The sequence below is a fragment of the Hermetia illucens genome, chromosome 4, assembly GCF_905115235.1.
Source record: "Hermetia illucens chromosome 4, iHerIll2.2.curated.20191125, whole genome shotgun sequence".
Lineage (NCBI taxonomy): Eukaryota > Metazoa > Arthropoda > Insecta > Diptera > Stratiomyidae > Hermetia > Hermetia illucens.
In genome coordinates, this window is record NC_051852.1 from 99,596,319 (window position 1) to 99,614,428 (window position 18,110).

The window sequence follows — 18,110 nt, forward strand, 5'->3', positions numbered from 1 at the left end:
CAAACACCTTCTAAGAATTTAATGTTGACAGCACCCTAAAATATTATATTCTCTTTAGCTTTGATTACAGTCCAGAGGACGTCGATATTCAAGGATAAGTTTAGACCAAATAACTTAAAATCAGATGTATACATTAAAACCTGTATAAATTATTCAAATATTGAAAATTCATGTGATTTTCAACCTACGTTTCACTCGGAGTGCGAAGCAGAATATTCTCCTACGCCTCCTCATACCAAATTTGTGTTAACAAACCAAATCCCAAAACGTTAAACCGCAACCAATATAACTCCCATCTGTTGCTTTGCGAAAACCAATCCAACCTAATGCCATAACAACTATCGATTTTCCGAAAATCCATGCGCTTCACTTGGAAATGTCTCATCATAAAATCGTAGACGAAGCCACAGTGCCTTGGTAGCATATTGTGAAAGTACCATATCCGCTAGCAATATCGGTGCCCATGACCCGAACCTCCAGCTCTTCCAGCTTCTATCCATCCTCGGATCACATATACCTAATCTGGCGATGTTGTTTATATTTACTTTAGGTATTTAACTTTAGCGAGACCGAAATTAAAGGTTTTACGAGCGGGCGGCAGTCCTTTCTCTCTAGGCAGCGTAGAACTTTGCCGAGATAAAACTAGCGAAAGGGATAAACGGCCTACCAAGATGAAAGTTCAAGTTCCATTGTATTCTTCTCAATGGGCATTACTTGCGGCCGGATGATTGGTTGAAAACTGCGGGAGTAATCAAACAACTTTTGCAAGAATTAGAGGTGCTTGGTTTGGTTGAAATCAACCGAAAGGAAAATGAATTTCGTGACCTTTAATGGTCGTGGATCCAGGCGACACCCATCCCACATTTGAAGAACTACTGAAAGTGATCCCGGAGCTGAGTGGCCAAAGCAAACACTTCAGCTCCATTTGAATCGCTTCTCCCCAATCCACGTGCCAGACACCATGGGATGATGATAAAACGCTATAAAACCTAATATCTCTCCCTAATCCAAACTGGAAATTTATGAAATACAAATAAATCAGAAGTGCCCTCGCATCAACGGAACAAATCCGGAGCTCGTCAAGGATGATGATGTCGCTGACGTTATTTCCACCACGCACTTCCCACAAACAACAGCGTTTGAAGATTAATGCGAAATTGTTATTAAAATTTCGAAAACTTCAAAATCCATACTGAGACGATAAGCTTTTTAGATAAGTCTTCCACCTGGACGATTCGCGTTATGATAATCAGAATGGAGCTGGGGGCAAAGATATTGATGAGGAAAAAAGTAGGCAAACAACGTCGCCGCATACCCGCGGACTCCAGCGTAATAGAGTGAGCGGAAAACGGATAAAAACAAAGTGAAGAGGATAAATAAACTGAACCCTGTTGGGTCGTGCCTATGAAATACATTTTGCAGATTATTATTTCGTTGTTGATAACTGGAAATTTCCTTAATGTTTTGAAAAATTCCGCCGCATAAAGTGATTGAGTGCGAGCGAGTTCAGAGGAGGCGCTCTTTCTTAGCCAGTTTCGTATATTGGTTGCAGGGAGCAGAGGCTCACATTTCGCAAATATTGAAAATTGAAATTGAAGGACTCAATCTGCATAATTGACGAACGACACACGCGAATCGAGCATGTCTGTTAAGTGTAAGAAAAAGTCCAAACGGTAAAATTCAATGCCCTTTACGCTACCATCAAAGTGAAGCGCAAGAAGACTACACACAGGAGGAGCAAATACAGTTTCTAGGGTGCACGGAATGTCAATGCGTATTCGCGGGGTAGGTACGAGGTAGGTTCATATATTGGCGTTTCAGTGTTTCAATGGTGCCTAGATGGTTTTCTTGTGTGTGTTTCCCCTTTCCATATGACAAACAATAAACAGCTGGCTTGCAACCACTTAGCTACACACCAATGCACTGAATTACATACACGGAAGTATCAGCAGAGTAAATACGAGAATTTTTTCACGCGCAAGTAATTGAGAACGTTGATCTCGTGCAATGGTTTTCCTCATAAAAAAATCCAATCAACGCGCCGAGAGACGATTCTCCTGTGTGTAATTTTCTTGGTGTAGCGAAAATGACGGCAAGTCATACGAACTGGAAAATAGAAGTCCCCGCGAACTATTCAAATAATAGAGGAGACTGTCCGGACGGGCCCTCGAGAGCAAAACTGGAAATAGATGATTCATTCACACTAAAAACCCACACCCTTCCTCACTTCTACCATTGTTCTACGGAGCCTGCATTAACTATTTATTCTCACCAGTCCCCTCGCCTTTTCGCACACACCTAATCACAGACCCGCGATTTTGAGCATTCAAGTCTGAGCCGAATCACGCAATTTGAAGGCCTCACCAGACCCATATTCCCCCACCGAAAAATCTGTTGAAGACATGTTCTCTACTTTAGTAGAAATCCTGTACTTAGTGACTATGGCGCAGTCAACAAGAAAGGAAAATACAGTAACTACCATATTAAGAGGAACTGTTGCCTAATTCTTCCAGAAAACTGGAGAGGAAGGCCCTGCAGAAGAAAATTTCAACCGCAAATAGAGACTACAAGCTAAATCTTGCCTGTCAGAACTTTCTCTTGCGCCTCTGCCAGAAAAAGCGAAAGAATCGAAGAATCGGAAACTGAACTTTCGTAGCAAGATGGTGACAAACTGGTAATGCCAGTGCGACCTACACTGGATGCAGCATACTCTTGAATAAGCGGCGGTTTTCCAGTGCATATAAGACAGGAATTATGCCTACAAACTTAAAAGCTAGTTGAATTACCTTTCAGCATACCAAAGAGCCTAAATTTCTACTGCCAGCAAGGTTGTCAAAGTTGCAGTTATTGGTAAGAGGAAAAACATCATAGGTGTTTCTGTGTACCTACTTTGTTTCTAAGTCGTGCACCGACGCAACTAAAGGACCTGGAGCGTATTCGGAGTCAACTGGTCTTGAACTCTAAATAGGTTGTGATGCGAAAGCTAAACATATTTGCTAGGGAAGCTATTTAACTTTATCTCTTCTACTGGTGTCATTGTTGCGAACGTGGGGTCTGCACCCAACGTTCGAGACATGGAGAAATGAAGTATGTATATGACCTAAATATTAGAGTTTAATAGAGACTGGGACTTACCGTTACTTAGAATCCAGTCTGAATATTGCGGGTAAATAGACTGTAGTAAAAAGATGCAATTCTAGGAGAATGGATTAGGCACAGTTGAATAAGCTCCTTAGCAATAAAGTACATAGCAGCTCAACTGAGGAAGGAAAGAAAAGAGAAAACGGATGAGTCGATAAAATTGGACTCCCATAGAAAATCAGGTGAAACTTTCACGAACTCCAGAGTTGAGCCACTGCAGACTAGGGAATTATGAGTTTCCAAAGACCTTTCAATACGAAAGTGTTGCAAAAGAAATTGAAACACTGCGCAAGAGCTGCTTAACTATCCTTTGGGCATTTCAAAGCGCTTGACATGAATACGTAAATAGTCTAGGAAATATTTTTGTAGCATGCCTTGGTTCAGGCTACGTATCTACCTTTTGGTAGAATAATCTTAGTCTTCACACCGAAGCCTGGCAAAGATGACTATTTAAATAAAAGTAAAACTAGGTAGCTTGCTCCTACTACAATATATTTTAATAGTTAGTAAATACGTATTTCGAAAGCTACTTACTTTCTTCCTCAGTACTTAAGCTACTAAAGGTTTTAGTAGCTTAAGTACTGAGGAAGAAAGTAAGTAGCTTTCGAAATACGTATCTGAAGTTCTTTGGGCTTAAATAGTCAAAATAGTTATCGTTCCGATGCTTGTAGTTCTTCTAAATAAAAATGAAACTAGGTAGCTTGCTCCTACTACAATATATTTTAATAGTTAGTAAATACGTATTTCGAAAGCTACTTACTTTCTTCCTCAGTACTTAAGCTACTAAAGTTAAGTACTGAGGAAGAAAGTAAGTAGCTTTCGAAATACGTATTTACTAACTATTAAAATATATTGTAGTAGGAGCAAGCTACCTAGTTTCATTTTTATTTAGAAGAACTACAAGCATCGGAACGATAACTATTTTGACTATTTAAGCCCAAAGAACTTCAGACAGATCAGGTTAACAGCATTCAGGGGCTGGTTGAGCGGCACGTTCCCGGGAAGGCGCAAAGGTCGTACGCCCTAAATAAAAACCAGCATGCTTGCCTGCTCTCGATTACTTAGTTTCCAAGAAAAAGGACGCAACTCTGAAAGACAAATACGCGATGGGAGTCTTAGAGGACAGTGAAGGAGCTTTTGACCATTCAAATAACGTTGATGTCGCTGGAGAGTATGGTTTCGATGACATTAAGTTAAGTAGACCTATTATATGCTAACGCAGAGATTGTTGTATGCTGAAGAAAGTACTCATCTTTACTTGACAATAGAAGCAACAAAAGGTTGACCCTATGCGGCACTTTTGAGGAGTATATTGGTCGACTCACTGCTATGTGAACTAGATAATCTGCCACTACACGCCCGGCGTGGGTGTGCTAGCTGTTGTTCGAGACTTCAGAACGGTCTATAGACGATCTATAGTCAGACACGTGTTATCAGTAAATTCAAATAAAACGACAATGGTATAATTTACAAAAACGGATGCAACTGAATGTTCTTTTCCTTCCAAAAATAAATGTGATAAACCTTCAACTGTATGAAGAAGTGAAATAATTGGAAGTTATTTTAGATAAGACTTCCTTGAAATATGCAAGTAGAATTAAAGATGAAACAAGCCCTGACAATTTACGCGCCATCCAGACGGATATTTACCGCAACATGGGGGCCCCACATGGTAATGTGGAATATGTTGCTATTGTTAATTGGGCCAATGTTCGCACTTCCATCCCATGCATAAAGTATTTTGGGTTAATGAGAGACCAAACAGTCTTCACTATAAGCTAACATTGCAGTGAGGCTGTACTAGGTATTGCCTACTCCATGAGCACAAAATCCGACGCATCTCTGGATGCAGTACTCAATTTTCAGCCTTTGGGTAAATAAATTCAGAGCACTGCTATGAGATTTTTGGTGCTGAAATACTGCACGGAGAATTTGGTCACACCCGGTGTTGTTTTTCAGTAGATTCCTCTAAGTAGAAAAAGAAATTTCGGAACCCTTCTGTGACTCTTCTCCTTCTGTAGGAGTCCTTTCTGACTACCCTTCGGCACTCTCCCAGCGAGTCGGGTAGATTAGCCGCTCTGGTCTTATGTAAGTAGTTTTTTCATGAGAATTCGATTGGGATCATACTTCCTATAACATATAAGGCCTTTTTTGACGTGATTTTGGTAAGCACAAAACTCTCAGTGGACTTAGCCGATATGCTCAGTTCATCCTCTTATGGTTGGTTTCCACTGCAAATGCTTCTGTCCAGACGAGCACTACTTTCAATACTATGGAAAGTGCTACACGGGCTATGCTCGTTCCAAATATTCAATAGGTGTCTTGAGATTTAGTTTCGACTCGATAGGATCTACTACTCTCGGCACCAAAATATTTGACAACCAAGCATGACGCCATTGTGTCGGTACTAATTTGAATGTTGATGTTTTTCTTGTTGTATGGTTTAATAATGAACATAACCCTATCCAGTTCTCCCCATCGCACTTAACTCAATCGTTTCTAGTTAAGCTTTGCTGCCCTAACGGTTTCATTTGCGTATATTTCGGCGTTCAGGGAACCTTTCGCAACAACCAAGAGAGCAGGTCGTCGATGAAACCCACTACAGTGAACTCCTTCAGAGCAAATATGTCATACCACAAAACATTGCCCTGCTGTATTTTATTTCGCTTGTCATTCGAGGTTGAATTGGATTTGGCGAAACCCAACGTAATTGTTACGTAGACCCACTAACCGAGAGGTGTGAAAGCTATGCGTGCTCGCCAGTTTGAAAATTCACCGAATTTGGTGAAGGTCACTATCCTCAGCCCCAGCTGTGGAGGAATTACCCCTTCCACCCGCTCTTGACGAACCTACCAGCAGCTATCCGCATCCGAGTCTTAGAAGAAGCCCCGAGGTCCTGCGAAATTGCTTCTTGGATAATATACAAAGTTGCTACTTTCACTACATTCCGTAAATCATACGAATCTGAGATTCCTTTCCAGGGAATTGAACCGGGAGATGATCGTTAACTGGTAACTATCAGAGCGAAATATTACGGCGTCAAATATCACATGCTGCATTGAGGTAAAATCTCAGCGGAATTTGAAGCCTAAAGGGGAATCCGTCTGATTTTTTGTAAAACTAAAACTTATTAAAATCGATTCACTGTTTTTATGTCTTTCTGTCACAGGCACTTTTCTCCAAAACAACTACACCGATTCAAATGAAATTTCGTGTACATATGGGAACTACAAAATCCCACGCGCATCGTAAGTGACATGAATTTAGGTGGATTTTAACAAAAGATTCACCTAATAACCCCCCGTATGGCCATCAATTGAAAGGACACGATCAGTACTTTCACAAGCAGATTTTAATTTTGACGTAAATTAGAAAATGAGTAAGGGGTAAAATTGTGCAAACTTAAAGCGAGACAGGACTCATTTCTGAAAATAACACTAACCCAAAAATCTGATGAAATGCAGGGCCACGCGCTTATATGAAATCTAGGCCTCAAAATATGCCCCATTTCGATATCTGCTTATATAAACCTAATAATAGCATATTACCAACTTTTTGAAGTTGATCGGAAAGCCCCCCTTAAGTTCATCCCGGCAGCAACATAGAGGACATCATCAACCTGGCAAGGTTTCGTGAGAATTTGGCTATTAGTATAAAAGTTATAGCAATTCAGTTATCATTTCGCGCGAATTTACTGCATCTAAAGTCATGGGAATAAGATGCTGACGTCATAATGAGGGAGAATGATTGACATTCGAGTGAAACATTAAAGTCCCATATATGAATAAGCTACTTATCGCCAGCCGTTTGCCCTTTTTAAGGTTTTGTTGGAAAAAAAAACCTTGTTAAAATCGGTGCAATGTCTGTCTGTCCGTCTGTCACACGCGCTTCTCTCAGAAAGGACTATGTATACCGATTAACAGGAACTTCGGTGAGAACTGTGAACGCCCACACATACAGTAAGTCACACCTTTCTATATTGAATTTAAGGGCGGGTTCTCTTACTTGCAAAAGGAGTTGTATTATATGAAAGGGCGCGATTAGCACCTCGAAGCCAGTCTTAGGTTTGATATTTGTTGGAATGGCGAGGATTGGGGAGGAGGGTGGTCGTAAGTGATGATTTCAGAAACTACCCAAACGAAAACTCTGAAAAAATCTATTCGGTGTCCAGGCCTTAAAATGGCGATAGCTACTCATATTAACTTAGTTATAGTACACTCCTATGTTTTTGGAAGATTGACTAGAAACCTCCCTTAAGTTTATCTTGGAGTCATTGTAGTAATGTAGACTATATCACGAGGCATAATATTCCCAAGTCAAATCAAAATGGTACTATTGCTGATAAAGTTACAGCAACTCAAAGCTGTTTTTCCGTGTAAATTTACTGCAAACCCAAATACTAAATATGAATATCACACTAAAATTAGTAGTTTAACATGCTACATTATGGGCTACGTACAAATGCGATTGTCCTCCACTCAATTATACTTACAGAAGAAACAAACAAAACCTTTTATACCTGAAGCGTCGAGCTTCCGGTTTCTGACTTGTTTGTATCTGTTTTAGGTGAACTTCTTCGCATTTGCCAATAATATTGAACTTCTAGTGTGAAGCGTATTTAATTAAATTATATGTGTAAATGACTGTTGAGAAATGGTATGCCAATCAATCTTAAATTAGTATCCAAGTGCAACTGCCACGCATTCACACTTCCTCACATGGCGAAACAAGAAAACCTGAAGGGTGCAGCCTCCTGTTTTCGACTTATTCTAACAGAGGCGTTCCCCATGCTTACGTCGTCGGAGAGCATGGAAGGGTTCTACGTACGATGACATCTTTCCTCAACCACCTCGATTACGCTGATGCTATCTGTTTGCTTTCTTACCGAGTCAGTGACCTTGGTCGACGGGATCTGGAAAAAGGGGCAAGCAAAGTCGGACTGAGAAACACCCCAACAGAACCAAGGTTCTCAATCTCACTGGTCATCACACTCTTCTTATTAGTATTAGTGGATAGAATATCGAAAGCATCAAACAGTTCGTATATTTAGTAGCAATGCTTCTATCGGTGATGGCACCGAACTTCGATGCTGCTCGACGTTGCTAAATCCGTTTACACTCTTTTGTCAAAAATTTAAAAATGCAGCTATCCTTCTCAACATGAAGCTTAACGCCAATGTTCTATCTCTATGCTACTAAGTATAAGGAAAGTGACCGACACTACTACTCGCAACCTCTAATCTTTCATTAAACATGTCTCCGCCCCCAACGTACCATCCCAATATGCAGAGCAGAACAGGGCACGAAGAGTGCAAACTTCTCAGATAGTCGTGGAGTGAGTTGTTCAACATTGGCAAGAATCAACAGGGATGGGGCGTTGACGTTTATGGCAGTCATGTACAATCTGTACCTACCTTAAGCGATAAGAATCAAGGCAGTACAAACAATGTGCTTATATGCATATTATGAGACGAAAGAAGCTTGGTATCTGTATGACAGGAATTCTTAGCACTTGCCATTTCACGAAGTTCCAGTTCATACTTGGAGGAATTCGAAGAGGATATATTCTGCTGCTCATGGAAGTACTAAAGAAATAGAGAATAACCGCCTTTACATCTTCGGACAGAAGGGACCATGTACAAGTCTATGCTTAACACCTATTCCAGTGAATGCGAAGCCTAATTAACGCCTCTACAGTTCTTAACTATTGGATGCCAATTGAAAAAGTGCAATTTGGCATTGAAGTTAAAAGCTTCTTCCCAACACCCAGCGCGAAGCAGGAAGCCAAACGCAAAAAAAAAAACAGACCGGAGAAGGGACGCCTCTTCAGAGAACCGCATATCCAATCTAAGGTTGCGTATTAACCGAGTTCCGTGGGACTCGCCATTGACATCCACCCGTCGGATACGTGGGTTTAAAGATAGATCGTGATATATCAGATGGAAGAGGGCGAAACATTATTCCTCTTAATTTTACATGCAACAAAAAATTACTGTATTATTCTGTGGAGTATACTGAATACTCATGATGATGGCCCAGCAGCGTACTCCCCCGTTATCTGAAATTTATGGGAAATACTGCATGTATTGTACTACTGACCCTGATAAAGCATAAGAAAAAAAAACAGAACAACGTGAAATACCATTTTCACAATTAAATGCTTTCAGCACTATTCGAATCCACGGCATTGCAACTTCCAATTAAATCTGTTACATAACTGCTGTTCGAATCTTTTCAATTCAAATATTCACGCGCCGACACTCGCTGTGCAAACGAATCGATTTGCATAGCAATTGAACTTCTCAATTCCCATATCATTCGCCTGAAAGTCCAATTATTGCTTTTCTCGCTTCTCGCCTCCAGTCAACGCACTCATCACAGATTAATTGCATCGAATTTATTCATCTCATTACTTAAATCGCAGCACAATACGCTCCTTAGAAACGGCCCATTGACGCCATTCTAAATTGCTTTTACTTCTTGCTCTATTTTTAGATAAATGGATTTACTCGCTCCGTATGTTTGGCTAACAATTTTTCAATCGACCATTTCTCGAGTTGCTTAAAACAATATTTAATTTAAAACACTTCTAGTTTCCAGAATCAACACCAAGCTGATAAATTTTTCACTTATGCGGCGTTGAGGTCATTCAGACGATCGTCCGAAGTCCCCCCCTCCCCTCGGCGTGTTTACTGTAGCCGGCTTAAGCATGGTGGCTGCTGTGATTAGCTGCAGAGCTAGCTGTTTCTAAGCAAGCATACGCAAGAGGTAGAGATAATTTTATTGGATTAGAAAGATTATGGAAATGTGGCAATATATGCAACATGTTGCGCTTTTATTAATTCCAGCTCAGAAGCTAATGCTGGGATATAGCAGAGAAAAATTACTTATTCCGCATGGGAGGACCAAAAAGTTCACATATTCGACAGCCACTTATTTGCGCAGGCCCTGGAATGAAAATGCCCTATGATAATGAGATAGACTTCCGTTTATTATTATTATAGTTCTCTTCAGTTTTAAGAATGAATTGCGAAAGCCCCACTGCAGACATAGCACCTCAATACCTCTTTCGTGTCTCCCTAATGAGTTCTTAGCTATACCTATGCAATAAGCATCAATACAAAAGGACTCATCATATTATTAGACGTATCCAGTCTCACTTTCGTCGTCTAATCAACTACCGCCTGCCGTATTTATTCTCACTTCAGATGTTATAAGACGACGATGTTAATATGAATCTTAGCAAGAGCAAGAAGTCGACCGGGTTCGATAAAATCCATTGCTTACTAAACGGTCACTTCCTCTCGAGCTATTCAGATCACACTCACCCTAAAGAAAAAGGAATATCCTCCACAAGGCTCAGCCCTTTCGGCAATCCTTTTCTCAATATTTACCGCGGATATCCCGAAACCTGTTGCCACATCCAACCCTACCAAGATCCTTCAATACGTCGACGACCTTAGCCTCTTTACCACCACAAGTCCCTAAAGAAGTGCACAGCTGACGTTGTTTTAGGAATAAATAAATTGTTTTCATTTATTTGAAAGGAAAAATGAAGAAGACTCCGAAAATGGTTTCCGATATCAAAAACTTGTCCTTAAAAACCCATACATTGCCAATCATATCAATAAGATTCTAAATCGAGCAAACGGAGCCTTCAAATCATTATACCCCATACTCCACTTTTTCACCTGCCAAAAATAAAGACAATTAATCTTCTGGATCGAAATGTCTCCTTATCAGATAGAGAGGCTGCTCCTGAAGGAGAGGTAAATTGGACCATTGGACCCCGATAGCAAAACTAGTTTTTGCCACTTCACCAAGGGGAAAAACCCCTCTCTAACTAGCCTCAAGCCTGCCAGGAAAATTCGCGTATACTTCCCGGTTCTTGCCGAATTCTGATCTTCGTTCTTTCTTCGGTCCACCAATAGTTTGATAGGCTATTTGCGAGGGCTCGCCGTATCGGCACAACAACATAGCATGCTCTCATGTTTCGCAGCATTTGTGCTACCTTTTCTGAAGTCGCAGCATCGGGACCAGGGCCTCCCAATAGCATCTCTACCAATGCATTCTCTTCAGACATTTTCACGGACCAGCCCTTATTTCCAGCTACGCTTGAACACACATCGCAGCATCGCCTATTTCCGATCTGGAGGAAAATTGCCTGGTGTTTGCTATGATTGTAGTGCTCATTGACAAACCAGACCATTCTCTTCCATAATGTGTTCCCCGTTCCTCGATAAATGGTATTAACAAACACCAAGTATACCTCCGTAGAATCCTCGAGTAGAAAACGGCCTCGATGTTCGTGGTTCCAATGTGAAAATTCGTGGCGGGTGAAAAATCGCAGTTGTCACACCCTTAGAAAGTTAACGAACTGGAAATCGGGAATATGTTGCTATCATTAACCTCTCTTGAACATCGCGACAATGATTCATCATCATCATCATCAACGGCACAACAACCGGTATCCGGTCTAGGCCTGCCTTAATAAGGAATTCCAGACATCCCGGTTTTGCGCCGAAGTCCACCAATTCGATATCCCAAAAAGCTGTCTGGCGTCCTGGCCCACACCATCGCTCCATCTTAGGCAGGGTCTGCCTCGTCTTCTTTTTCTACCATAGACATTGCCCTTATAGACAATGATTGCCTTACCAAAAAGCTTATTAATATTACGGAGGTAGCCGCTTTTCGGGGCGCCGTAACATTTCAAGGGTGGATGACGGCCACTATTCTTCAGCAATGTTAAAAAGGGACCTTCTTCTTCCTACTGCGTTCCCTCTTTATCATTTTCCCATGATGATATCAAAACACTCCCCATTTGAAGCACCATCACTTTTCCAGGAGGAGTGACCACTGCAATTTTTCAAAGGACTTTAAGAGAGATCTCCCCCAAATAACCTAAATTTGGGGCACCGTAACTTTTTAACTGGGGATGGCCATCGCAATTTTTTATCGGCGTTAGAGAGGAGAACTTCCTCATCCTCTTGCATACCCCTCTATCCTTTCTCCTTAAGGCGATACTATGACGACATCACAAAAATCGAATAGGGTTGAAAATTGAACCTTTCCCCCAATTTTTATGGAGATCAGGTGAATGTTGTAAAAATTAATTTGTGGCAGCGCTTCTAGCGGCGAGCTACAGCTACATGGATGGGACCAAAATATTCTCAATGGAAAAACACATATACACCAATTTTATGGAGATCGGTTGACCGATTCGATCGATCACAAAGAGATATATATACCAGCCTTTTATATAATAGAATATTCAACGTCCTCGATGTTCTGAACATTAAGGCAAATTGAAAAATTCGAGCAAGGAGCGCAGCGTTTTGTTGGTATTCATTTTCAGTTCGACTCCTTTACGTCACTTCAGTCAACGAAGTGTTGTGACCTCCTTTCAGGTCTTCATCCGCGAAAAAGATACAGACAGATAGCGGCTCAGTACTCATGAATATCTTCGAGTTACTTGCTTAAAATCTGAACCGTTTCTTCGGTAAGAAAGTTTGGGGGCTGAGGCTCTATTCCTCTGCGAGGAGAGCAGTAGTGGAAGCGAAAGTAAACGTCCCTCTCAAGGCTGATATCATTGCGCCTTTTTTATCCACGTTCAGAAGGCAGCCATGGTCGTTCTGATTAGATGTTCGTTGTCGGTCAGTCAAAACCCAACATAGTTTGTAGCAGACCCTTCGCCCGAACAACGTGCCGCCGATGACGAGGCGTTCACCGTTGTTGTTACCGTTACCAAAACCATGCCTCCCAGCAAGACCCAGCAATGTATTATCAGAGCCCACCTTGACATTCAGATCATGATTGGCACTCACAGCATGATCACAATCCAACTTTCAGAAAGCTTCTTCTGGACTTCATGGAATTGCTATTAGCGGCATCGTTTCCCAAAATCTTGACGTAGAGTACTACACTATTGTGATGCTCCTTACCCTAGACCAGGACGGTAGATAGAAAATCCGGGTAAGAAGTGAAAATAGTGCCAGTTTTTATTGAAATTTCTACTTCGGGCGTGGGGAAATACCCCATTTTTCAGACCCTTATTGTCTGGCCTGCCTAGACTGGAATCCTGCAGTCATGAAACTGTCAAAACTCGATTTCCAGGTCATGAAAAGGAGATTTGTGGAGCCGTGAGCAACAGCCCATCACCAGATTTGCGTCTGAAACCACTATGCTTTTCAAAGTATAAAAGCTTCCAGAGTATTCCTCTTCAGACAGCACCTTGTCGTGGTGGGGAAGCCTGCGGTAGTTTATTACTACACTAAAGGCATCCAAAAATACATGAAGAGGGAAGCAATGGATTGTAACTCTCCAAGTGGTAAGAAGTCGCAGACTCTGTATCCACTGTATCGTAGGCGAAGTTTCTTAAGAATGAGCACATGGGCGTTGCTACACCATCAAGTGTGGCGATACCCAGAAAAATCGGACGCAAGACAACGGAACTTTCAGCGGAAGGTGAGAACAAACTGTTAACCCCGGTGAGATCCACACTGGATGCAGCAGAGCGGCGGTTCACATTAGACTACACCTATGTGTACAAAAATAAAGATTAGTCAAATTAACCTAGAGCGTGACTCTTTATCTACTGGCAGCAAGGCTGGTCGCTTTAACAAAATTTGTCGTATTGTACAAAAACTGTTCCGCTCGAAAAGTCTCACCATAGGGTCAAAGCTCTTACTGTACAAGACAATGATCTTGCCAGTCCTCATGTATTAATCGGAGACTTGAATTCTTAGCAAGAAAAATTGCGAACTCTTGGCCGCGTTCGAGAGAAGAATCCTCCGAAGAATTTTTGGCCCCCTACATGAGGATGGGCGATTCCGTAGCCTACATAACGACGAAATCTATGAGCGATACCATGATGGTTAGGTTGTGGATAAAATCCGGCTCAATAGGTTTCGGTGGGCGGGTCACTTAATCCGTATGGATGAGAATGATCCAGCCCGGAAAGTCTATAAGGGCAATATGGTAGAAAAGGAAGACGAGGCAGACCCTGCCTGAGATGGAGCGATGGCGTAGGTAAGGACGCCAGATAGCTTTTAGGGATATCGACTTGGTGGACCTCGGCGCAAAACCGGGAGTCTGGAGTTCCTTATTAAGGCAAGCCTAGATCGGATACCGGTTGTTGCGCCGTTGATGATGATGATGCTATGCTAACCCAACGATTGTTGTGTACGGAAGTGGGTGTTGATTGCTACCTGACAACGGAAACGAGGAAAAGCTGTCCTCAAGGAATATGTGTGGAATATGTTGATCGACTCACTACTATGCGAACTCCAAAATCTGTGAAGTTTATACGGACGATGTGGTTGGCTAGTAGTTGGTCGAGATCTCGGAACGGTATGCATAAATACACAACACGCCGTTGATTTGATTGACAGTTGGCGCCTTAGAAATGAATCTTCAGTAAATCCAAATAAAAACACATCATTATTTAAAAAAAGGAGGAAGCTTAACGGTCTCTGCTTTCCAGAGATGAAAGGGGTTGCACCTCTCAACTCTCTGAAGAAATGAAATATCTGAGAGTCACTCTAGATAAAGAGTTTCTTTGGAATAAACATGTAGAGGTAAAGTTGAAACCAGCTCTCAGAGCCTATGAGCTGTTAAACGGATCTTTTCCTCGGTATGGGGACACATGTGGTAATGTGGATATACGTTCCTATTATTAGGCTGATGTTCACTTATGGATCCGTAGTGTGGTGGGTTAAGGCGAAAGAAAAAGTTTTTACTGTAAACTAGCCACGCTTGAAAGAACTGTGTGTCTAGGTATTACCGGTGCCATGGGCGCGACATCTGATGCAGCTCTAAATGCATCACTTACTTAGCAGCCCTTCGATTTGTTTAGTCAGAGCACCGCAATGAGAGCAGCTCATACACTAATTTGATTAGATCTATGGGGAAACAATGGACGTTGGGGCACAGAGCATTGGAAGAGTTGTTGGGAGAACTGAATTCAGTTTTCACAATGCCTTCTGATTCTCGGATCCCCATACATCTGTTTGGTAAAAGATATAAAGTTATTCTGAAACGGAAGGAAAACTAGGACCATCCAGAAGCATGCCTGTCAGGATATGCTGATGTCTTCTACACCGATGGCTCAAAAATAGAATAGGGTTCTGGAGCAGGAGTCTGCCTCTCGCAATTTGTAGCGATAATCAAGCTGCGTTGAGGGCGTTGAGCAGTCCTTTGATCACTTCAAAAATCGTTCAGGATTCAGGATTGAACTTTCTGTTTCTAGATTCAACGAGATGCAACTACTCTAGGCCATTTTGGTGTAGAGGGAAATGAACTCTTGGATACTTTAGCAAAAAAAAGTTCAATTTCCCCGGACCTGGACAGGAACCAGCAATTGGTGTGTCAGTAGCATTGGCTAATGCTTTTATCAAAAACTGGCAACAAGTTTCCCATAATACTAAGTGGCAGAGCCTTAATACTGCTAAGCACCCCAAACTTTTCCTGTCAGAACAAAACAAACATACTGAAAAGCTTGTCCTATCGAAAACAGGTAGACTTGCTGAAAAGAATTGTGGGCATTCTGGCTGGGCATATGTTCAGAATAGGAATTGTCCAAGATATGTGTCCCTCCTCTAATGTGGAAGCGAAATCCACGAAGCATTTTTTATGTGAATTCCTCGCCTATGGGCGAATCAGATATCTAACTTTTGGTGTTGATGTGTTTCAGCTACTCCGGAAATCCTAGGACATATAAACGAATCCAGGATATTTCGTTAAATGGAGGAATTAATTACAATGGACCACTAGGGCCTTAGTGCTCAGAGGCTTTGCCTCTCCCCCATTTCGCTTAGGCGCAGAATGTCTAGTTGTATCGCTGAAATTCTCGATTAAGTAAGAGAAAGCACGCATCCAGGGGACCCTCGATGCCGCGATTGAGGAGCCTGCGCACATTGCAAAAAGCAATCATAAACGGTTTTCGGTAGCGATAGGTCGCGACCATAAGATCAATCCCTATCCGAGGCGATGTTGATGGAAAAGGAAAATGCTGAGGATTTCACCAGCTGTTTAATCCAGACAATGAGGAGACAAGATGGTTGGGTTGGCGGATACTAAAAATTCTTAAATTAACACATGACCAGCAAAGTTGTGTTTCTTTTCTCCGTGAGAAGCTCTGCCTAATCAACGGAAAAGACCTCCAGAAATAATTGCTGAGAAGTGGTTGCATCGCATTTTGCCTAATTTTCTGAGAACGTTTCTTCCTTTTCATAGAAATAGAGGTCAACTCCAGTCTACCTTCCAGCGTCCCTTAGCTCTTTCGTTAGCAGAAATGAATGACCTACTTATATTCCGAGCAAGGCTCTGCTTAAATTTCAAGCCGTCTTCATCCAGAACAGCCCTCCGAGAGCACCTTTTACAGTACCAATTTAGCAGATAATCTGTACCGTGGTAACTTGTGTTTATTCCGCTCCTTCTATCAAACTGAAGTCTTTTTCCATCGCCCAATCGCAAGTCCATACCAAGTCCTACAAATCCCCAGGACAGCATTCCCCAAGAATCCCAGCGAGGGTTAACAACCCGACCCCAAAGTAATTCGGCCCAAATGCAACAAACACGAAACCTTGACTCCACTCCGCATCAAAACAACGCGATGCACCAACAAAACACAATCCGACCCGAGTCATGCCCAAGAATGCAAAAAACACAAAAGAATGCACTCGAGAAGCGAAACGTCAACAATGCGCGAGCGGCCGCGGCGGCCCATCGCCACAATAATCAATGGACGGCCGGCGATGATTCATCGCCGCGAGCAGGAATCTCGTCTGGCGAGATTTCACGTCTACGCTACACCTTCCAGTGGCCAGTTCCAGCCGTCCAATTGGCGGTCGACTCAGTCCAATTGACAGCCAAGCACGCCGGGTCTCCTCGAGGTCTGAGTCGCGGGCGCCTGGCAACGCCTCAGCCACTCTTCTTATAAGAACCGCGCGGCTCGCCAGCCACCACTGGAATCTTATTGGAGTGCACGGTTTGTGTGTGCGTGAGTCGGCAGTTTCCAGCGCAACACGCAGAGGCCGACCGCAAGTCAAAAAGTCGCTGAGGTCAGATGACTCGGCGGGCGGCCCGCCGGCCAGGACTTCGCTGGAAATGTTCACTCACCTTGGCTCCGACGGGCTCAGATGCGATGGTTTGACAGCTGCAGCCGCTAGAAATGTCAGTCGCTTGCAGTTTTGCACGAAACTTCACAGAAATCCCAACTGCGGCGGGCTCTCCGCTTCACTTGCCACTTAATCGATTGCAATGGATTTTCCTCGTCTGACTCGGCTCCGCACAAGCCACGACGGAACACTCGCATTCACACCCGGGGGACGGCCTCCTCCAGACAAGGCGCACGAACGGCTCGGAATCGCGCCAGGAAAACACTTGCCAGCACTTTTCACGTCCACGCACTCCACTCCCGTAAAATCAATCAAAACCACATTCCAATGCGATCATCCAGTTGTCAAGAGGAAAACCCTTTTCTGCGCTTACACTCGTCCCGTTACGGGTGCCCGGAGCCGGACGTGCACGGGATCTGGGACGGCTTCCCGGTCAGGTAGGACTGCAGTCGCTCGGCAGACGGCCTATTTACCGCCTCGATCGATTTCCTCGCGGCGCTCGGCGACAACTCGGGGGAAACTGTTGAAAATCGCAGGAAAACTCGACACTGACACTCGCCCGACAAGAAACGCACAATCAACACTTCATACCCAGTGGAAATCCACACTCGGAATGACGGCCGCTTGCGACTGGTGGCGACGTGCGATACGGGCAGCGCTCGGGCGCCGAACTCCTCGCGAGTGCGGCCCTGACGCTGCGACGACTTCCGCCCGCTGACGAGTTCGCCCGAGCGGCGCAAAACACAAACAACGCGCACACGCGGCCTCCCAAAGACGCCGAATCGGCGAGTCCGTCGGACGGAACAGGTAGCAAAATGGAGCGGGAAATGTCAGTAGCCCTTACCTGTTACGG

At 43.1% G+C, this 18,110-nt stretch overlaps 1 protein-coding gene across 3 annotated transcripts in view; it reads right to left on the reverse strand.

Annotated features, from left to right (window-relative positions):
- Nucleotides 1-17,899, reverse strand: part of LOC119653444 (beta-arrestin-1) — a 371,918-nt gene extending 354,019 nt beyond the window's left edge. The window contains exon 1 of one of the 3 annotated variants that reach the window (XM_038058040.1): nucleotides 17,259-17,899. The gene's annotated coding sequence lies outside the window, so the exon portion shown is untranslated. The remainder of the gene's footprint in view (nucleotides 1-17,258) is intronic. The other 2 variants (XM_038058036.1, XM_038058039.1) reach the window with 2 other exon arrangements.
- Between the last annotated feature and the right edge of the window lie 211 nt (nucleotides 17,900-18,110).